This window comes from Sebastes fasciatus, chromosome 7 (assembly GCF_043250625.1).
Source record: "Sebastes fasciatus isolate fSebFas1 chromosome 7, fSebFas1.pri, whole genome shotgun sequence".
In the NCBI taxonomy this organism is placed as follows: domain Eukaryota; kingdom Metazoa; phylum Chordata; class Actinopteri; order Perciformes; family Sebastidae; genus Sebastes; species Sebastes fasciatus.
This window is the reverse complement of record NC_133801.1, coordinates 5,103,207-5,127,063: the sequence shown is the minus strand read 5'-3', so window position 1 is coordinate 5,127,063 and position 23,857 is coordinate 5,103,207. Positions and strand designations below refer to the sequence as shown.

General features: G+C 41.7%; 1 protein-coding gene across 1 annotated transcript in view; it reads left to right on the top strand.

Moving 5' to 3' along the window:
* gpr4 (G protein-coupled receptor 4) overlaps positions 1 to 21,105 on the top strand; it is a 208,793-nt gene extending 187,688 nt beyond the window's left edge. The window contains exon 4 of the mRNA XM_074641203.1: positions 21,066 to 21,105. The gene's annotated coding sequence lies outside the window, so the exon portion shown is untranslated. The remainder of the gene's footprint in view (positions 1 to 21,065) is intronic.
* Positions 21,106 to 23,857: the final 2,752 nt, after the last annotated feature.

Here is a 23,857-nt window from a genome sequence, read left to right as displayed (position 1 = left end):
ACAAATCACTTCCTGTACACATCACAGGAGTTTTCTAAGCAGCAACTAGAGTAGGTAAACCTGCTGAATCACTACTGTATAATATCAAGAAACTAAGAGTATTGATGCATATGAAAGTGTAGCAAAATGACTTTAAAGGTGATCAAAATGCCGTGCAGCTCACGTACGTAACTTCTAAAGTGACATGCTGATGGCTCCTTCTCTTTTCATCTGCAGGAAAATAAAAAGTTGATTTATTGATCTTGGTTCCCTCCCTGGCCTCCTGCTCCCCAGCCCTGTCGCCAGGCCTCCCGTCTAACCGTCTACCCGTCTATCCGCCTACCTGTCTGTCTGCATGTCTGTCTCTCCGCTGGGTTGAGCAAGCTGTGTTGTCAGAGTTGTCACGTATTGGTCGCTGCCTTTTCTTCTCTGTCACGTCAAGCCCAGCAACCGTGAGCCCCAAGGCTTAAAAAGTATAGACTGCTGTAACACACGCACACACACACACAACCACACACACACACACACACATACAACCACACACACACACACACACACACGTACTAAACATGTTAGTTTCACCGTTTTACTTCAGTTTCGATCAGTGAGTCATGATGCTAAAGAACACATAACGGTACCTGTTGCTGCAGAAACTCGAGCATTTTTCGGATACTTTCACCCTTTTTTTACGAAACAACATCAATATGTGGTTCTGTAAATGAACACAACACACACACACACACACACACACACACACACACACACACACACACACACCTTAGAGAAATGGTCACTGGTATATAGTCTGAGTGGGAATCTAAGGGAGTTCGTCACCTTGCATGCACAATAGTCCCTTCAGAGCAGTTGGCTTGATAAGATATGGCGAGCACCCGCCTGATATGGTCTCCACAGCTACACACACACACACACGCACACACACACACACACACACACACACACACACACACACACACACACACACACAGCAGGCTGCTCCAGGTATGACTAACCTGGCTGACTCTAAAATGTCACTCTGATACGTCCCCTCGCAGTAATCAGGTGACCGCGCTGATAGTGGTCTCATTCAGTCCGGGCTTCTCATGAAGGGAAACAGATTAGAGTCTATCCACAGATAACGTGCTGTGGCTGGAGGTTCTGAAGGAGCAACAATGCAGCAGTTAAGAGTGGAACAATTTCAGCAACAAAAGGGGGAGAAAAAAAAACTTTAGTGTGACCCTTACATTTGTAACCTTACGGTTGTAATCTGTGACCCTCAGCTGACCCAGTTTCCAAACGCGAGACTCTTAGAAAATAGATAGCGGCTGCTGATAACAGTCTGGATGTCACAAATGGCCATAACCACCTCAGCTGAAGATTTAGTTTAGAGTTTCTGGGATTTGTGTCTTATCCACACATTGTTGGGAATGTTTTGTGCAGGAATCACTTGTGTTTTTTTTATAAATGTAAAGTCATAAATCCTAAAGTCAACATGTTGTAGAAGATGTAACTTAGTCTTTGCCAGTGTGGGAAGAAAAATGCAGACACTTTTGGGAAAACACAGCATAAGGATGCTGCTTTCAGTATCACTTTACCACACACAGGAAGCTGGTCTGAAGCAGGGGTAGGCCAACCTTAGGCAGTGTGAGAGTGACATTGGATAAGTTACCGTGTGCCTTAACCAACAGCACACTAGCAATAAGTGTGCCGGAGAGTTTTTTGGAAATGTTGAAGTGCCCTTTCATCCATGGCCTCCTGCTATTTACGGTACATTGATTGATTTTTTCCCCCGACATTTTCCCCATTCCGCAAAGACCCGCCCTTCTCTGCTTCTGATTGGCTGGTACTTGTTGCCTTCCTCGCAGAATTCGTTAAAGGTCCCATTTTGTAAAAAGGGAGATTTTCATGTCTTATTATAAAGATAGATATATTATATATAGATATATCATAAAGCAGGTTTAAGTGATATATAAATACTGTGAAAGCATCAAAACGCTCAATCCACAGATAAATACACACAGCCCGTATTCAGAAACTGTGCGTTTGAAACAAGCCGTCAGGATTTCTGTACAATTGTGGTGTCACAAATCTACAATATTTAGACAATTTCACAGTTTTAGATGTAAACTTTCTAAATGTGTCCCAGTTTGTTTCCTGTTGCAGTGTATGTGAATGACATCAGCTGACAGGAAGTAAACATGGACCCAAGCTGTTTCCTAGCAACGCAATTCCGTTGCCATTCCGTTGCCATTCCGTTGAAATGCACTAAAACGGAGCGTTTCTGATAGAGGGTGAATACAGGTATATTCAGACAGACAATATGAGAAAAATAATGTGTTGTTTGCACATTAAAGCATATAAACATGTTCTAGTAAAAACCCCAAATACAAGTATGAACCTGAGCATGAGCATGATATGTCCCTTTACTGCTGATGAACAACAGTGGTGGAAGGTTGGCAGGGTTAATGATTTCAGCCTTCTTGTACAGTGTTCTCATATATAATTACAATGTCCTGATTATGGGAGAAAAAAATGCTTTTTAAAATGCTGCTATGCACATCACCTTTATGGAAGAAGAATAACAGATCTGTTAGAGGTTTTAATTTTGATGTGGTGTCATAATTAAACTTAATGTTAACCTTAATGTTGATATGGCACATATCAAAAAGGTCCCGACGCCCTGGTCTTATGTAACCCTAAAGGTGTAAAATGCTTGTGTTCAGTTCAGAGGAACACATAATAGAGAAATGTTGCTTTAGTTATGGGACAAAAGTATAATTTGGCTTTGATAATTTATAAATGTACATTCACTAGAGAACATCAGCAAGTGGCTCATATTAAGGGAGAAAATCCTTAAACACCAACAACCTGCTTGAAATCAGTCCAGATGTTTAATTTTATTGCTCTCGAACTTGGTCATGACACTTTTTTTGGGCCTGTGTGGCCAAAACTAAAATAGTTTTCTGAGCTGACAACGCTTCAGTTAAGGTTTGGTTAGGTTTGGGCACAAAAATAACTTGATTAGTGTTAGGGAAAGTAAATGTTGATGGATTGTGAGGTGTCGTCCAAAATGGATGTAATTCCTACTGGGCTGCAGTACTAGCTTGGTTCAGTAATCTGTATTCAATTACTCATGTACTCCTCCCCATTTGAGTTGATTCAGCTTTTCTAAAGAACACACAAAGTTTTTCCTAATTTTGTAATGAGTTCAAACAAAGCCCTCATTTCTATGGAGATGTTTTTTCCAGCCAGCTCACTGGATGACAGATGAAGGTGTGACACTATAAACAGTTTTTATGGGAAAGCCTTCCCATTGATAAGATCTTATCAAAGACAGTTTGTGTCACGTTTTGCATAATTAGTAGCTGCATGTGGAGGTCTGAAAGACGCTTTAGAGAGAGTCAACGTGGAGATCAGAGCCGTGTCGCTGTTGTCATCTTCACTATAATGGATATTTGTCTCCTGAGGTGCAACAGTCTCTCAGTCGGCGCTGTTGAACACTTGATGACAGCTGCCCTCAGGCTCTACTGCCGGTGACAGCGAAGCCAGCGTGGAGCCTGCGAGCATGAACACCTGCACAAAGAGCGTCTGTGCTCAAATGAGAGAGTTTCAAAAAATAAGATGTATTTTCTGCTTCTGCTGCTCTAGTTTATGTCCAACCTTCATTTCATCATATTACAGACACTCTGTGATACTGTGAGATGCTGCACGCTCCGTATGCCAAAAAAAAAATCTAACTGTGTTTTAGCAAACAAATATTACAGACTTTTATTAAACAAGATAGTCCTAATTGACATAGTGACATTCACATGTTTCACTGTGAGGCAGAGTAGGGAGGATTCCTCCATTTAGCAGGTGTTTGATTGAGAAACTGATACAAGCATGAAAGAAAGAAAGAAAAAGAGAGGAGAGAAAAAGGGTGGTGCATGTTTTCAAGATGTTCCATGCAAATGAGGCCGTGCATCCTGGATCCTGTTAGGTAGAAGCACTGTTTACACTTGTTATTGCCTGAGGAGAGGGAGGGAATGAAGGGAGAGGGAGAGGAAGAGCCAGACAGGGAGAGAAGAGAGCACTTACAGTTCAGCCCTCAGGCTGTACTCTCCCTTTTCTTGACAGGCAGATCAGTTAGTTAGGCAGTAAGTCAGTCGAGATCTGAGCAGCAAATTTGCATTTCGAACAAAAAAAGTCTGTTATTCATATGCGACTTCTCTAAGGATACTGGAGCACCTGTAACATGTCATAGTTAGCTCAAAAGGTCTTAAGAAGTGACATAAACTAATTGTTAAAAAAAGTCAAATGGAGCTGTAGCTAATAAATGGAGAGGTTGGGAGACAGTTTGGTGGTTAACCGGACAGACGGAAGTTCATTAAGACAGAAAGACATTTAGACTAAAGTTGCAGCTAGTAAAGAAGACAAAGAAGAGACAGACAGTTCATAAGTCAGTCAGAGAGCCTGATCTCACAACACATTTATACTTATACGTCCAAAATGGTGTGGGAAGTTTTCAAATATGCACGATTTAAAAGTGAAGACAAATAGTTTCAATCATTTTTCAAACATAAATTTGCAGTTTTCATTAACATGATGCATAAAAAGTCATCAGCTTGAGCTCTGAGAATGATTTTGATGGGCTCTTTTTCACATTACTTTTTCATTTTGTAGGAAAAACAACTAATCGAGAAAATAATCGTCAGATTAATCAAATGAAAATAATTACTAGTTGCACCTCTAAACATCCCACTTGTAATCATAATGATGATTATTTGTATCTCGCCTATAACGGGGGTAAAATGCAGCATTATAGCACTTCCGGTTCCCCCTTTTTTGAACGGGTTTTTAGTTAGATTACTGAAATAAGGTCTGTGGTTAACACAAGATATCATAAATTTTGAAGCGTTTATGTGTCTAAAAAAGGTTGCTAACAAGTGGCGACTAAACGTCATCACGCCAACTCGTCCTCCTTTACAGCCTCATTGTGTATACTCGCACTCATGCGATCGTGGTGTAGTTCGGTTGTTGCCTAACGTTAGCTTTTTACTTCTGCTAATTACATTCACACTTCGAAAATCAGAAAAGTGGTGTTCATTTGTGAAGATTATCTCATTGAACAAAACGTGTAAGTATCATAAACGTGTGTTTGCCACAGAGATTATTTTCTGCAATAATCCAAAATTGGCTTTTTGTCGAGGGAACCAGGGCGATGCTAACTTCGTGGTTGGCCTACAAAAATACAACATCCCTGCATCACTCTATTATACATTACTGTATATAAAAAACAATTACAAAAACAGTAAAATAAAAACAAAATAAAATGTAAAATGCGGTAATTCAGTGAGTGAGACAGTCAGAGAGAGTCTGTAGAGCAGCTAATACAGATGGAGGCAGACGGTAGAGCAGCAGCTAGTTAAGAAGACAGAGAGACATTCAGACAAGTAGAACAGCAGCTACTTAAGAAGACAGAGAGACTGTCAGTTAGTATGTCATTCAGACAGACAGACAGACAGACAGACAGACAGACAGACTGAGCGCCGCTGGCCAGCAGAGGCAGATAAGCTGTTGGACTTTGCTCCGTCGGCCGTGGGTGTTGCAAAGAGGCCCGAGATAAACCGCTGGCCTGAGAGACGAACACAGAGGAGGAGGCTGATTACATTTAACCTGATGGTGTGTGTGTGTGTGTGTGTGTGTGTGGGACGGACAGGGAGTACTGTATCGATCAAAACAGGTCCATCGACTCAGGGACGATCATGGCAGAAAGACAGGCAGACAGACAGGCAGCCTCTGTGCAGGTCAAAGGTCAGCTTTCTAAAAAGGTTGCTGGTTCTGATCCCTGACTCGCTGGCTCAGATGATGCTCTTTCCTTGTTCCATAAAGTCCTGATCCAGCCTCAAATAATAAAGTGATGTTTATACTGTATGATCCCTCCATTTGCTAATTTCTATTTGTATTTTATTTCCTGCTCTGTTTCTTCTTCCTGTTATATTTTGGTTAATTAATGAATGATTCATTTCTTGGCTGCATCCTGTGATCTGTTTGCATTGACCGGGTTCCCCTCCAAGTGTCATTAAAGTTTCCCCTTATCTTATCTTAATTTCCGTGAGTAACATTGTCTCTGTTATGATTACACACAGAGCACCTGCTGGCTTTGTCAAGTCCACAGTGTAACGTGATCCACTGTGGATTTCAAAATAAAAGTCACATTGTTTAGTGGTGGTGGTGTCTGCTTATAATAAGCCTCCGGTGGATCCGACAGTGATAAGAATCAGTCATATCACAGGTTAATATACTGGCTGTGTTTCAGGACGACTCCTGTTTCTCCGCTATAGTTTCAGGATGTTTGGATATGCAGTGGGGGGGGGTGTGAAGAACAATATCCTCAGGACTTTGTACTGCTCTCTGCTTCTTCTTGTGTGTCTGCAGAGAGCAGACAGTCAGGTTGGATTTTATGATGTCGGGTGCTGAGCTTGGCGAGCGGCGACGCAGGGGGAAACCCCCCGCACCGATTGTTTGTATCACTTAAATAAACCTTGATCCACAAAATCACCTCCACTTCCTAGACCTGTGGGATATCACACTGCTGATATATCCACCCCAATATGCAAACTTACTCTAATCGCTGTGTCACCTCAGGCGGTTCTAATACTGTTGGAAACCTCTTGGAACTGGCAGCCTGCCCGTAACATCAGTAGGCCTATACAAGTACACTCGAATTACACTGCTGATGAGCAAGGCACTTCAACTCAAACTGCTCTGTAATCAATGTGAAGCAGGACTGTTTGATTGACTTTACCAAGATTAGTAAAGGTTTAAATCCGATTGTTGAGCATCTTAAACAGAGTTATGATAACAAACATTCATATGATTTTAAGATGTTCAGAAATTGCCAAACTACAGGGTTGCAAGTGTTGAGTATCTATCATCTGGTAATCGAAGAGCAGCGGGTCGTGCAGATGCTGTGGTGTGATCTCTACCTTTGTGTTCGGACAGAACACGAGGCGAATTTAAGAGTACACACAGTTACGTACATTCAAAGTCTTTGGAAAGACGCAATTAGATGCAACTCCGCCCTGGGCGTCCGCACAAAGCAAACAAGTCAGACTTATCCCAGGGCTTTATGAATCTGTTTCAAACGTACAAGAGGAGAAAGCAAAGAGACCAGAGGGAAATGAAGGAAGGCTGAGTTTCTATTGAGTTCTGAATTCAGTAAGAGGAGGATGAGTTAAACACATACACACACACGATCGTTGCGTCCGTTCGTTGCTTGCTAGCTCACCCAATATGCTAAATAAAGTCCACAAAAATAGTGACGTTTATGAAGTCATTTGAGATAAGTGGATGAGAAAGGATCTGTATTCACAGTAGATCTGTCAAAGTGAAAAAACTTTGACAGCAATATTTCAAATTCTGCAATTCCCTGCCTAGAAGTGGCAGCTCTCGAGACGAAAAAGATAAATTCGCTCCTTCGTACACGCCCCTTTGCAAATTTCTTTTTTTTTATTTGGTCCTTTTTAATTTGTGCACCGTGAAACTGTACTGAACTAAATAGAAAAATTACCGAAAGTATCAATTTCACTCTGATTGGGACCAACCAAACGGACTGTGTACTCAGAGCTGTCCTCTTGTGATAAGATCCAAGATGTATGTTAATGCCAGGTCTGAACGGGGCCATAGGGGCCTTTGTGACAGTTGTCAGCAGTTGGGAGTGTTTGATTACTCCCAAAATGTTACATCCAGCCGCAGATCTGTGTTTCAGTCCTGAAGCAGAGTGGACGCTCCGTCTCTTCATAGCCGCTTTCAGTTTGAACAAACCCAAGAACTGGACTGTGACAGTGTCAGGACGGTGTGAGGAGACATAAAATGTCCACAAGTGTGATGAGACCTTCAGGAATGTTCACCAACATCTGGAGAGCATGTGTCGGGTCAAACACACTGTTAGAGTGCATGTGTGTGTGTGTGTGTGTGTGTGTGTGTGTGTGTGTGAGAGAGAGATAGAGAGAGAGAGAGCTACTGGCTAGACTTTAAGACAACACTACTTGAATTGACATGACAGCCACTACTGTCCGCTGCCTTGTAAATCACAGGCATTGAGACATACACACAAATGTCTGCACACACACACATAAAGACACACAGAGCATGTCACAGGCTGTGTTTGTCTCCATCTCAAAGATGGATGAAGACAGGGTGTCCATCCTCTGCCAAATGACAGGATGTGATGGAGCGATGTGTCAGACTGCTCTGTTGAATCTGGCTCCGCTCCGGCCTCCTAACCGGACTTTACAATGGAGGTTTGGGGCTGACCGGTTGAGAACCGAGCCTTTGATTCTCAGCTTGAAACCAATTTGGCCGAGTCGGACTCGAATTTCCCCCTCGAGTCAGATTTCACTTTATTTGTTCAGTTTTCATGTTTGTTTTTTCGTCCCTGTATCGGAGCACATGGAGCTCTAAGTTGTGTAAAAATTGCATTTCTTCCGTACGACGTCCTGCCAGCTTTTCCTGACATTTAGGAGCCTGCCAGTTTGCCCTGGTTTATACAAACGGATTCAGATGAAGAGAAGAAGAAACAAGCATCAGGAGGGCAAGTCTAAGCTTTGGAACAACTTCAACAGCTTTTTGCCATTTTGCTTATTTTAAAGGGCCAGTGTGTAGGATGTCTGGAGATCTATTAGCAGAAATGGAATATAAAATTCATAACTATGTTTTCATTAGTGTATAATCACCTGAAACTAAGAATCGTTGTGTTTCCGTTTTCTTAGAATGAGTCCATATCTACATAGAGAGCGGGTCACCTTTACAGAGTCCGCCATGTTTCTACAGTAGCCCAGAACGGACAAACAAAACACTGACTCTAGAGAGAGCGCTTTGAGTTTTTACGTTACCTGAAGGTCGGCGTAGTTCTCTGACACGCTTAGAAAGGGAGGAGTGAGCCGCCAGTATTCTGTTGGTTGCAATCTGCAACGTCACCACTAGATGCCACTAAATCCTACAAACTGCTCCTTTAAATAAGGGTTCAAGTAAACGGTAGTCAGACAGACCATGGCAACCATTCATAGTGATTTGTTTTCATGGCAACATGTGACATTTATAAATTATCATTAATATCAATGAGATAATAGGCTTATTCACGCTTTTAGGCCGATGTTGAGCTGATTTGCAGATAAAAAAAATTAGCTAAAATATACACAAAAAAGATTTTCCTTTGTTCAAATGTATAATTTATTATTAGTTTTTCCAGGGCAAAATACAAACAAATTAAATTATATATAATATATTAATTCCATTTTATCCATTGAGCACTCTCATTTGTTTGAATTATTTAATATTTAATTTAATAAATAGCCTAATATTTAATGATATTGTAGAGAGTGTTTTTTCTCGAGATGTCTTTTGAAATTATTTAGCATCATTGCCGAATGACAGTTTTTCCCAACCACAAAAAGGTGTACAGTAAGGTACCATGCATGTGTTTTTAAGGTGGTGGTATTGATCTTTTATTTGTATATTTTTATAAATTTGAAAACATTTTATAAAATTGTAGTTACTGCAAATGTTACTTTTCTTTATGATGTGGTAAAACATCATTAAAAATGTACAGTAGCTACAGGAGCAGCTTAATGGATTAGGCACAGAACAATAACTTCCTCATGTTGCAAGTAAACAGGAACTGCATTCACTACATTTCTTGTTAGTCAATACTAAAATGAAGTATTCTTCAAATCTGTCAAATCTCTGTTAAATACAGCAATGTACAGAACATACAGAGTATTTTATGAATAAAAAAAGAATAACACAGTTAAATATATTCAAGGTTTTTGTGTCCATAAGCAGCTCAGGTGCTCCTCTGAAGTGGCTTTAGGGCATCAATTAAACCCTAATTACTCTCAAAATTGCCACACAGCATTTACAGAGACAGACATTTATCTACTCAAGTAAATCATATATAAATAAAACTTGTCTCAGTCTTGAGCTGTGTGTGAGGAAGCAGCAGAATGGCGAAGAGGAGGACAGCCATGACTTGGCAAATATCCTCATGACACTGATTATTTGCTGCAAATATTTGCAGCGAATCTGAGAATTAATCTTTGTTTACAGCACAGACAATCTCTGATTGTTTAATATTCTACCAGCTGAAAACCATATTTGCTCTGAGTGACTTTTTTTTTATCTGTGTATCATACAGTGGAGGAGCGATGGAACTGATGGCCCCGAGACTGCAGCACAGTTTGTCTTCACAGACGGGAACTTTTCTGCTACATATACACACACACACACACACACACACACACACACACACACACACAGGTAAAACACACTTGTATATTTTACAGTATACAGGTGCATGACAGGGTACACACACACACACACGAATATAACAACACACACACACACACACACACACACACACACACAGGTAAAACACACTTGTATATTTTACAGTATACAGGTGCATGACAGGGTACACACACACACACACGAATATGACAACACACACACATTATGTCCTGTACTTATCTTATCAGTCATCACAGGTGTGCATGTTAAAGGGACCCCACCCATTACCGGTTTCCTGCTAGGAGTGGATGCTTACATGCACGTGTGTGTGTGTGTGTGTGTGTGTGTGTGTGTGAGTGTGCACATGTGTGTTTGTGTGTTAATGCATATGTGCATGTATATTGTGTGTATATAATTCTTTCTATAATTTGTTTATCTACTGTGTGTTTGTCTGTTGTTTATCTGCTGTGTATTAGGCAGCGGATGGACTGATGTTAAGCACTATTTGCAGTCTCAGAACAGCACGGAAAATTACAGGAGACAAGTTTAAAAAAAAAAGAAAAAAATACATTTCTGAAAAAAGGCGAAAACAGCGATCAGTAAATCCAACCAAAACCAAATCAAAAAGTGACCAAATTGATTAAACATGCATTAAATCTACCTTTTTTATGTGATAATAGTGGGTCAATTTACCCCAAAATGATGTTAACACCCAGAGAGGTTGAAGTCCCTGTTAGACCACCAATGAAACAAACAGCTATAGAATAGGAATAACAAAAATACAAATGGACTAATTTGTCTGCGTAAAAAGTTCATCAATTACAGATACAGAGCTGATAGAAATCTATTATATTTTACCATTTTTCACAGCTACAACCTACAGCTAAACAGAAGATGCATCATTTCTGTCATCAGTTCACAGGTATCAAGCTGTTAAAACAGTGTTAACTATGTTGTTTGACCTGTTGAAGAAGGCCCGAAGAGAAAGGGTTACTGTAAATCTATACCAGGAGCTAACTGGTGTATATCAAATTAAATTAAATCAGCTTAAATTAGTTATATGACTCAACAAAGTGGAGTTTCGTTCTCTAACAATCAAATGATTTACCCCGAGAGAGAGCACATTAACTACATATAATAGAAGTTCCACTTTGGCTTTTGGTCCGGTTACTCAGATAATTAATGTTAATTGGCTGCAGCTGATATAATCCAGTGTTGTCATTTCAACTAGTTAAAGCGAAGATCAGCTGCAGTTAAAAATGAGAAGCCGGCTCCATGAAGGTTTAACACATTGCTTTTTGCTAATAACTTAAAAACAGATCTGAAATGGAAGCGGCTGCCGTGCACTTTCTAATTTCTTTGAATCAGTTCCCTCACGATCGCTGCTTCAGACCTGAATGAACTCAAATCAGGCTGTTTTGTGGCCTTTAACTGAAGGCACTGAGACAGTCGCACCACCGTGACAACTGCCGCCAGGCACTTAGAGTTCATTAGCTGTGTGTGTGTACAGCTGGACACACACACACACACACACACACACATGCATGTAAGTGGGGACAATATAACAGCTGGGGCCATGGCCTTTAGTGCTGTGAAGGCAAAAAGTAGCCGAGAAGTTATAGGGATGCAGGTTTGAATCCACACACCAGCTGAGAAGATGTGGGGGAAAGGGAATGATTGCCGTTGAAAACAACCAACACGTTCTCATCCCCACTCGTCACAAAAAGTAGTGAGTTAAATGTAAAGTGGTGTGCAGGACCTTTGCACCTGTCTGCAGGAGGACACAGGTGGACAGGTAATGTGGGGTCAGAGCTCCTCTCAAGGCTGTTTGAGCGTGAGCAGACGACGTTTGATTGGCAGCCGATGCTTTTACCTGTCGGGGCGGGACGGCTCACAGCTGTAGGACTCTTTGGAGACGATACAGTTGGATGTCAGGAAGACATTTACTGCAACGCTTTGTCAACATCAAACTGAGAATGAGCCAAAATAAATAGAAACACCTCGGTGGTTGGATCAGGCCGAAGACGGGAGCTTCATGGTTTTCTAAATGAAAACTGACTTTTCAAGAAAGAAGATGTTTTTTGTTTTTTTTAGGTGACAAGAGAAATTGTTAACACTTTTGTTTATAGAAAGTTTGTTTTGTTTAGATTTAGTTCAATTCATAAACACTTTTCAATTTTCGGATATACTTCCTTGAAAGACCCTGTTCCATTTAAACCCAAGTAAATATTCATTCATTAATCATGTATTTTTGGAGACTTTTATTCTTTATAAGTTGATTTTATAATAATATTGAAATAATATAATATTGTATTATATTGTATTTTATTGTATTGTTACCTTTTAATGTCTTTTTACTGTTTTTATTGCTATTATGCTGCTATATAAAGGGGCCTAAACAAAAGAATTGTACTCTCTTAAACCTGTATATTAAGAAGTAACAGTAAAAGGAATCTTGAATCTTGAATTGTACGCTTGTCTGTAGACAAATTTCACATATTTCTTTCCAGGGCAACAACGGACCTGTAAAGTGTTACAGATCAATATGTATATATTTAAAAAACTGCATTGATCTGTGTGTTTGAAGACATTTTAAAAAGGCATTCATGGTGAGTATGTCCAGATGAGGGATGACTGACGGCTTCACACTGACCCCCCCTCCAGCTCTCCTCCACTCACTGACATGTTACAGAGGAATCTGAAGGACCCTCTCACTTTCACCGACCTGTTACTGCAGCTCATTTGTTTTTCCACCGCCTCCAATCAGAGGCCCCCCGGCCAGGACCAATTAACAGCTACACACACATCCAGTGAGAGATACTGCAGCACCCAGCTGGGCCAGATTAGTGGCCCTGCAGCCACCTCCATGATCAGGGGGTTAAAGTTAACACCCACACATGACAGACGGGAGAAGAATAACCCCTTTTACAGTGTCTGTTGTCTCTGTGGAGGAGCCCTTGTGTTACCTGAACTGGCTCCTGACCTGGTTTAACACACTGGGAACGTACTGTAGTAACTACATGTAGAGTACTGTAGGGTTAATATGGGTTTAATACAAACCTGCGAGTATTGAAGTGATCGCTTTTAATGGAATGTGAATACGGACGGACATAATTCAACGTATCCTCTTGCAAAAACATTATTCCTCCTTTTTCGTTCGTTTTCCCACAAATGTCCAGCAAGGATAAGGCAACAAAACTACTAAGTTAGGTTTAGGAAAAGTGGCTTAAAATAACTCAGGAAGTGGCGTTACTTAAAGGTACTATATGTAACTTTCAGAAAATCCTTGTTATTAATGACACCGGTGGCCGTTAAAGGTACTACATGTAACAATTTACATGTATTAATCGCTTTGTATTTCCAACGTGTGAACAGATTGTAATGTAACTTAGAAACTGAGATCTTCCCATACTTTATTGGTTGCCTATAATACCCTGTTGACTGATTGAAGGACTCGGGACGATTTTGCTTCGTAACGTTAGCTGATGAAGTAATTTGCAAATGGCAAGCTATTTGGTATCATGGAGATTACAGATTGTAATGGTTATATATGATTGTAATGTAGTCACATCTAATGCCGACTGCAGTTCACTTAACGTCCACCAGCGTCAATAATAACAAGGATTTTCTGAAAGTTACATATAGTAACTTTAAGTACGTAACTTATGTGACAAATAAATCAACGTTGACTTCTGGTTTGATATGGGAGACGAACGCCGGTCTCGTGGGCGAAAAGTCCGGTGTTTTATGACCATCCACCCCGACCTCCTCCCTATGCAGCGTTCACCTCTATTTATATTTGCAGGTTCACGATTACGTGATTTACACATGAATTGATTTTGTGGGATATACATGACTTACATTGCATTACTTTTCATAGGTATAGCTACGAACGGTGCATGAGACGAGCATAAGTCGGTAGTTTAGCAGTGAACCACAGCTGACGACCACAAAGTATCTGTCTCAGTGCCAAACTTTGTAATGATTCGATCTCTGCAGGGATATTCTTGTTTTATTTTCTAAACTTCCTCAGGGAGGTCAGAGGTCAGTGAACACCACTGCTGGAGCTGGAGGGGATTCAGAGTCTTGCTCAAGTTTGAACCAGTCCCCTCAAGATCCAGAGAGATGATGCCCTGAATCACCAAATACATTTTGTCTTCAGTACTGTTGTGTGTTTGCAGCAGTGTGTCCTTTCCACTGAAAACCGAGGAAAACAAGGCGGGCCTGACTGTGGAGACGGATCGCCCGCCGCTGGACACAGGCTAATATGGTTTGGCGCATGCTGGTGCCTTTAATGGGCCAAGTTGTGTTATGGATGTGTCCATCCTGTCTGTTCATCCGTCAGACTGTTTTTCTACCTTCCCAAACCCCAAAATGGACGTGGTCTGAGGAGGGGGATGATGAAGAGGAGGAGGAGGAGGGTGGAGGGACGAAAAAAGCAGGGGGAAGGATTGAAGGCCAGTGGTGGGAAAGGGAGGGGATGGGGGGGGGGGGGCGGCCGCTGCCAGAGGATGAATGAGTGCTACTATGTCTGCTGGCTCCGGACTCTGTGCGCGTGTGCACATGTGTGTGTGTTTGAGTGTGTGTGCGGCTGAACGGGGCTCCTTGAGGAGAGCCTGACAGCCTCTCACGCTCAGGTAGACAAGCTCCACTTATTTCCACAGCGCAGGCTGAAAACACGCAGCCACCGCTGCAGACGCCGTAGAAATGAATCCGAGCTGTGATGGTGATTTTTTAATAAGTGATCGATGGTCACCGACAAAGATTAACAGCTGCAATAAACATTAGAAATTAAGTTTTCAGCTCAGCAGTTAGCGTATTTAAGAGACTTACGGCCTGAAAATTGAACTTTTTTTCATTTACTACATTGGTAGTCCACATGTAGAAGTGGTAAAACATGCTGAATCACTGCCAATGAAATGTAAAAGTATTCCTGTAATGTGTCTAATATCGCCCCGTCACTTTCACTAATCTTACAAACTACATAACAATGAGCACAAATTCTGATTCTGCACACTTATGAACCATCATCATTTTGTGTCATTACTGTAGAATGGAAAACACAGTGACATAACCACTGCACTGCGGGATTATAAACTAAATGTAGTGTACAATTCAACATGCTGATCTCAAATCTGAAACTGGACCTTAAAGACCCTGAAAACATGCTTTAACTCATCAGCTTGTTACACCGACTTCACACCAGATAGCGGCGAAGTGCGGTTCACTGCAATAATTACATTATTCTGCGGCCGGTAGGTGTGTTCATGTGTTTCAGGTGGGAAGAAATTCTTTGCATTATAGGTCAACATGTAAAAGGAGTCATAAGATCTGTTCACTGTCTGGCTGCGGGATTCAATTTGATTGTTGCTCATTTTGTCATGAATAGTTATGGAAAAAAGTTTTGGCAAATGGGGAGTGATTTTGGACACAGTTCTAATTTCTTGAAGAAAGTGTTTTCTACGTTTCAACCCCAATAAATAAATAAAGAGGGGACACAAACTTACACTGGTTCCACAACGCAGAAGGCTTCATCAACAGTCCCAAATTTCCGTTGTTCTAACACTGTGAGCTGAGGCTGCTGTCACTGTCACTCACTTTTAGCTATTTATCTATTACTATTAGCATAAAGCTGCACAGTCTGCAGGAGGCTCATTCCCAGCTAAACACTGTTATGACGATCAATTCAAATTTTGATCGCCACCCCGACAGCAAACCAAAGTCAAACTAACCTGAGCAGCTCTCAGAGCACTACAAAGCTACAATAATCTTTCTCATCCAACACGTTCTAAATGAGGCAAGTTCACTTCTGCTCATCATCAGAATTCCTAACTTCTTGCCAATAAGAACGCAATTTGATTGACACTAAATTTGACACTAAAGTTTGGCGCAGACACTGAGCAGCATCTTTACAAATTTCAACCCCTCTGAACAGCCCGTTCTCATTCCCAGGACGTCTAATACCGACGCTTTGTCAGCGTTAGATACCAGTATACAGTAAAAAACAGTAAAGGTACAGGAAAAGTGCTGTGGTGAAGTAGTTTAAAGAGTGAAAGAGACACACCGGTCAGGCGGGATGGGAGCTGGATGGGTCCAACTAACACAAGGCTTTCATCCAGGAGAACGCTGTTTGTGTTAAGTTTCACTTTAACGTTACAATCAGCTGTTCGTTCGTGTCCTGTGTTCGTCAAGTCACATTTTAACTGTACAAATGTAGTTATTTTAAGCTCAACAATGTTGTTTTTAAACCTAACTAAATGGTTTTGTTTCCTAAACCTTAGCAAGTGTTTTTGTCTAATTCATAACATTAAGAACGTGTTTACTGCGACCACAGCATGACGCTGAGGGGTCTGACAGAGCGTCAGTATGTGACGAGTTGGGATGAGAACGTGTTCATCTGAACCGATGAAGGCGGTACAATGAAAAGTCACAAATTCACAATTTAAACAGCCATAAGTAACGCACAACTGCTCAAAAGGTGCCTGCATCATTTTTGATGAACAAAATGTACATGTTGCATCAGAACTGTCAACATCTTAAAATATATATGCCCTGAAGTGACATGACGATCCGCTCACTAAATACCTGAAAATCCACTTTTAAAAAAAAAACAACTGCTAAGTTAATAAGCGGCAGCAGGCTGGTGTACTCATGCAGCGGCGTCCTTGACAGCGAGCAGGATCAGTTAGCCCTCGGGCCGTCTTACAGTGTATTTGAATAGTCACCGTGGCCTGGAGCCATCTTTATTGTCCCCTCTCCCCTCCACCCCACCCATAAGTCATTGAGTGAGACACAGAGTAAACTATCTGACTCAGAATACATGCTCCGCATCCCTCCGGGTCAAAATATATTTGCATTGAAATCCCCCCTAAAGAAAAAAAGAGAGAAAGTGGCTGTGAAACATGGCTGGGGCTTTCTTTACAAACTCTACTGGAACTTTGTTTTTGGATGTGAAGGAATGTCCGAGCCTGAAATACTTCTAACTTCTCCTCTCCGTCTCTTTTTCTCTCATCTCTCCATTTCTGTCTCCCTCTGTCTCCCCTCCCTCCTCCCCCGGCTCCCCTCCACTCTCGCTCCCTCCTGTCAAAATAAACACATTGAGAGCTGCCCTTCTTTTCATTCAGACGCTCCGAGCCGACGGCCTCATTGAGGGCCCGCTGTCCTCCTGAGTGTGTGTCCCCTCAATGTGTGTGTGTGTGTTTCTCTGAAGTATTTATAACACACATTGAACAGCACCTTTTTTTTTACACCTCATCCCTCCCCCTCGTTCTCCACCTCCTCCCCGGCGTGGTATCTGACATAACCGGCCCTGGGTTTCTCTCCGCGGCCCTGCGTTCCTGGCAGATAGAGGGGCCGCCGACCGCCGCTGGGGGAACTTTCCTGGCTCGGGGAAGCTGTGGGACAATCACACCTTTCATGGGCCGGAGAGAACGCCGCCCGTCCAGCGGCTCCTAGGCCACGGCACGGGGAATTTCTCTCCCTCCCTGGACCCTCTCTCTCACCTTTTCTCTTACGGTCTCTAACTTGTGTGCCACTTGTTCATTTCTGCCTCCAGCATGCTCTGCTATCCAGACTCAACTTGGTTGGTCTTTTTTAGCCTTTAACTGAGCATGGGGTGACAAGAAATATAGATCCTTTTACAGATTCAAACCAGGGACAGTGCAGGTATATGTTATGCATTTTAATCTTATGCAGAAAATAAAGGTAGTGGCCTTATCATGCAGACAAAACATCCAGATGAAGACGTCATAGATTGGTACTTCCGGTTGTGAATATTTACACTGAAGGATTTTTTTTCTCAAAAGTCCGTAAATTGTTGAGACACGTGAAAAGGTTTCCTCCGTACCTTCTCTCATACCAAGCTTCCCTACAATTCATGAAGCAATCAGCTGTCATCAGGCTTAGTCAGGCCACCTGTGCCCAATTAATTGGTTTATTTCAAATATAATCACTAAGATGTATGAAAGGAAATGGTGTTTCTTGACCATGTTTAAGTGCTGATCTGAGCAGTGTGTTTTCACCTTGGTAATGTTCACTGTAATTGTGCTTTTCCCTTTTTAGTAGTGTCAATCTGGGCTGAAGAAGTACGGGAGGGCTCAGTAGTCTCTTACTCCTTCTGCATGACCAGACACTGTTGACTAATTAAGGGTAATAAATAATAATAATTCATCCAAGGAGGGAAGAGTTGCTCTCCTTGAAATAGTTGTATGTTTGATATGTTACAAATTCTGGTTTTAAAACCGGTTTCAGTGTGAATTTCTGGTTTTCCTATAAACCCTGTGCATTGGTTCAGTTCAATTAAGGTGGGGCCAGGACGGGGTATATAAAGCCATGCAGGCATTAACTGTGGGATACATGCTGTTGGAGATAGCTTACAGTGGAGTTGTGTTATTTAAAACGTTTTCTGGGACTTGTTGTTGTTCTCATTTGTTTATTTGGGATTTTTAGTTGATAAAACTTTACTGCCTTTGTTGCACCAACTTCTGCATCCTGAGCCATTCCTCAATCCAATTTCTACTCACTCCCAGTAATGCTACAAGACATAAATCTCTTTTATTATGTGTGTTTGACATAACGTTTATTCTTTATTTATTCTATTTTACCTATTTATTCTTAAGCCAAAAGCCTCCACATTGGGATGCATAAGAGTTGAAACGGACGTGGTTGATGCTAACCTCACTATTCACGTGACTAACAACTGATGTGACAAATTACTTTTAGTTTTACGCGCCACACAAGAACCGGTCTCCTGGTTCAAAATCTTGCAATTGTTTGACCCATCCAGCACACCTCCTGCCAGCCCACCTTGAGCTGACCCTGGCGTGATGAATGTCGCTTCTTCGCCGCGCAATATTTGTGTTCCGTGTGAAAGTACTCATGACAAAAGCATTCATTCGAAAAATATTGACATGCAAATTATTGACATGAAAAAAAAATATCCCCGGTGTGTAAAGGCGTAAATACGTGCTTCGTATAGGATTAAAATCTCTGTCCAGCATAGGTAAGGTAGCATTTTATTGAATCTGATTCCGATAGTGAATCTGAATCCTTCCAAATCCCCAATTCATGTGAAAATGTGGGTTCATTCAAAGTGGTTTTTAACTTCAATAACTTCACTGATATTTATCTTATTGATCCTGTTTAGCTCTCTCTTTGTCAGGTTCCCCTCTTCATTGTAAAGTTGGAGAGGTCATGCAGTGTTAGCACTTAATAACTAAATAAAAAGATCATGCTCGTACAGAGTAAACTCTAAACTGTTTTTGTATCAAGAAAAAAGGTTCTGTCAAAATCATTAAATAACGATCAAATGTGTCACGTCCTCTTCAGCCTGCTGTACCTTCTAACACTCCTTCTCCACCCTGTTTTTCTTCCTCAACTTTCCTCCCCCTCCTCCCCCTCCATCTCTCTCTCTCTCCTCTGAAGCCACCTTGGGGTTACAAAGCTACCTTTTTGCTGGTTTAAATTTAGACTCACCTTCTTTTGGGCCAGGGCTGCTGCTGGAGGTTGTCCTGAGGAGTAGGAGAGGTAAGGGAGGGGGTGGAGGAGATAGAGAGAGAGAGAGACTTTCTAAACTCGTCCCTGTAAACTGGCAGGTTTTGTGAAAACCAATTTGGAAAGGCTCAGTTTGGAAGCATGAGGGAGCCGGTTGTGATGTTGCGCTGTGCGCTTCCCGTAAACGCGCTGAGTAGCTTTATTCAAAGAGCTGCGGTAAAAAGGCCAAATAAAGATCAAATCAACATGGAGGAAGCTCGCGGGGAGGGTAGAGTTTCTGTGCAGCGGTGGGGGCAACCTGGGACATGGAAAACGCTATAAAATATAAACATAATCATAAAAGTTCCCAGTGTTAATGAAGACATTAATAAATGCAGTGAGATATTGAGCCATCATCAGAAACACAAGTCACTTTGTAAAAAGAATCCCAGATGAATGTAATGTGGTTACAGAATAAATAAACCCAACCAGGATAAATAACAGCATGAATCATTCATTAAAATGTGTGTGATGCTGAGGTCCAACAGGGAAGATGGTCACAGTTCAGCCATCTTATCTAAAGCGCTGGCACAGTGAGCACAATGGAAAAGGGTTTTTCTAATCCCTCATTGTGGAGAACAGGACTAAAAGTCTACAGCCATGCTAGCAGCTCTGTGGGGTTGTAATATGCTCAGCGGTGCTTTGAGCTAAACGTCTACAAGCTAAAAAGTCCCTGCCGGCGCTTCGACTGCGCGTCAAATGGGTCTGTCCATGGATGTATTAAGAGAACTGGATACAGCGTAGGATGCGGGGCTCCGTTCATTCCTATGAGAGTTGCTCAGTGGCGCATGAAGACAAAATGGCTCGACTTCCGACTAGAAATGTACTCGGATCTTCCGGCGATCTTCCTCATCCATCGGGCCCACGGAGCAGGCGCAGTAGCGTCCGCTCGGTCACATGGCTCAATCGCGATGTCACAGCCGCCGCGATGTCACAGCTGTCACGCTGTCGTCACGGCTTGCTAACTCCGCCTCCCAGCCCTCACTCCAGCCTCGGTCTGGGTCTCATTCACATGAACGGAGGAAAGGAAATAACTCTGGATTGAGCTATTAGTGCGTTTTACAACTTTTAGGAATGATTTAAATAAGGGCTATTCAAGTGTTCGTACTATGAAGTTGATTCACCAAAAAAAAAGTCCTTTTGGGCCCAATGGCATCATGTGACGGACACGGAAGTTGTAGTACCGTCGTTTGGCCACAAGGGATTAATGACCGGCACTCTTCCTGGGGGCTTGGTCTGTCCGCGTTTTTTTTTTTCATACAACGGTTTGTATGATATCTTATGAAAAGTTATCCCTCATTGTTTGTGTGTTTTCCTACGAATGTCCAGCGTCAATTTCCGCTCCAGTCTTTCCAAAATAAACTTCTGTCTTCACAGGAAACAACTGGTTTAGGCAACAAAACTACTTAGTTCGGTTTAGGATAAGATTGTGGTTAAGTTACGCCACACCGAACACGGTTACGCCAAACCAGCAGTGGTTTAACTTAAGTTCGGAAGTTCCGTGACAAAAACGACTTAGTTAGCTTCAGGAAAATATTGTGGTTTGGGTTAAAATAACACCGGAAGTGGCGTTACTTAAGTACGGAAGTTATGAGATAAATAAATCAACGTTGACTTTTGCTTTCACACGAAACACGAAAACCCGGTCTCCTGGGCGAAAGTCTGGTGTTTTTGGAGCCACCCATCCACCCCGACCTCCTCCCAACGAAGCGTTTGTCACTGTTTATACTATATATATGATTTGACTTGTGGCAAATTACAGTGCATTTACTTTTCGTACGTGTAGCTACGAACTGTGTCTGAGAACAGCCTGCCGTTGCGGATGGGTCGCTGCCGGAGGCCCCGCTGGAGTCTGAGCTGAAGGAGTTTCCTGCAAGATTTCATGTGAAATCCGACCCAGTGGCACCGATGACGAGCATTAAGAATATAGAAATAGATAATCTTCTCACTGACGGTCTCATTTACTTATGTAGGATATATAGAGGCATCAGTATTAAATTGAAAATGTTTCATAATCAGTTAAATGTTCCTCACAGTAACTTTAAATGACAATCTTCCAGATGATTACTTTAAAGGTGGAGTCAGCGATCCTGGAGAAAGATTACCCTCCTCCAGAGAAACCGTCCCGCTCACTCCCACTGCCACTGATTAGAATCTCTAACTGCACCTTTAAAGGATTTGACTTCTTCTAGCACTGCTCTAATGTGCGGGCTTTGTTTCAGGTGGAGCTTAGCCATGAAAAAGTTTTCCCGAGCCACAGACACACACCCTGACATGGATCAGCAGAGGGGTGGGATCAGCCCTGCAGAGCAGTCTTGCATCCTGGTGTCACGTCAGCCGTTTTAATTCCTTCCAGGAACCTGTGAGGATTTTCACCGTGCTAACAATGTGTACTCATGCATGACTCACGCACACACACACACACACACACACACACACACACACACACTCGCAGCACATCACTCTTTCTCCCCATTCCCCTCTCTTTTCTCTTACACAGACCTCTGTGTGTGGTTGTGTGCTTGCTTTTGTGTGGAATTGCGCGCTTGCACAAGTGTGTATGTGCCCGAGCGAGTGTCCGTGCACACGGATGCAAGACTTCATCTTACACCCACATCTCTTTAACGCGGTCTGTTGCTTTTCAGTCTCCTCACACACTTAATCCAAACTGAGCTGCAGTGACTCCGCTCTCTGTCCAAGCTCCATCATCTCAGGCAATCAAGTGCAGTCAATGTTTCTTTCATAAAAGGCTGCATTGCGCCTCATCGTAATTTCTCCTCAACCTCAGTTTAGCCAGAAGCCCCGGTATCTATAGGCTCATTCAGGACAGGGCACGCAGTCGCTGAGCGTATCACTGTCGCCACACTAAGACCAGGCATCTGCAGAGAATGTGAGCTTTTCAGGGATGAAGAAAGAATGCTGTTCCACTCATGGATGTAGATGTATGTTTTTATATCGCACATACCAATACCTACATACCAATTCTATGCAATATATACTAATCTTTAAACTGTTTTTACAGTTAATCAAAAAGAAATCAACATGAGTTTCATATTAACAGGAAACTATACAATATATGCACTGATGCTTGTTAATAAAACCAAAACCTTTATAGAGATACTTCCGATTCAACAAAGAGAAAGCAAAATGTATAGTTATAGTTTTGTTTCTGAGGCTTTACCAACATGCTCCTTTATTTCCTTTGTGCATTTCATTGTGGGAGAATCGTGTCCATCAACAGCTCACACGGTTTGTTTTAGTATGCTTACTGCTTTGAATATACTGACTTCTATCACTTTTCCGGTACGAGCACACTCAAATGCATTAACATGGATTTGGGATATAATCTGAGAGTTTTTAGAAGCTGGTTGGCATGAAAACATCCACCGCATGACTCAAGTGATGAAAGACAGAGGAGCAATTAACCAAAGTTAAATGTATAAAAACCAGATCGTGAACATCCATCCATACAGACCTTGTAGAAAGGAGGTTTGAAACGATGGCGGTTCACAATCTGTGACCCCTGTGTGGTTTAGATTTAGCCAACAAATTCTCTTTGGTTAAGGTTAGGGAAAGCTTGTGGATTTGGGTAGATATTGAGAAAGTAAACACGTGGTGTCTTGTGTCACTGTTGACTTTTGCTACATTTAACCAAGACAACAATCTTTCCAAAGTTTACTTTGAGTTAAAACATGAATCATGGTTTCGTTGCTACAAGCCGACATTGTAGTGAAAACAAATGAAATACGCTGTCAGATACGTTCACTTTAAACATGTTACGCTTTATAGGTTTAATTAAAAATGTCCTAATTACGTTAATAGAATAAAAATGTAATCTAGGCTGCATTAAGTTTCTTTCAAAAAGTCTTTGCAGTAGCAAATTAAGTATAGAAATATCATTTTTCAACCTGGTAGGAAGGAAGGATTATATATAGCACGACATTACAAGAAAATTCTACGTGTCATGAAGACGCATTTAAGGCTTTTCAAGTGTCATACGTACACCACGCAACAAAACTATGGTAACGTCTGCAGTTGTGTTTAGGCAAAAAAGCCATTCACTTAGGTTTAGGAAAAACAT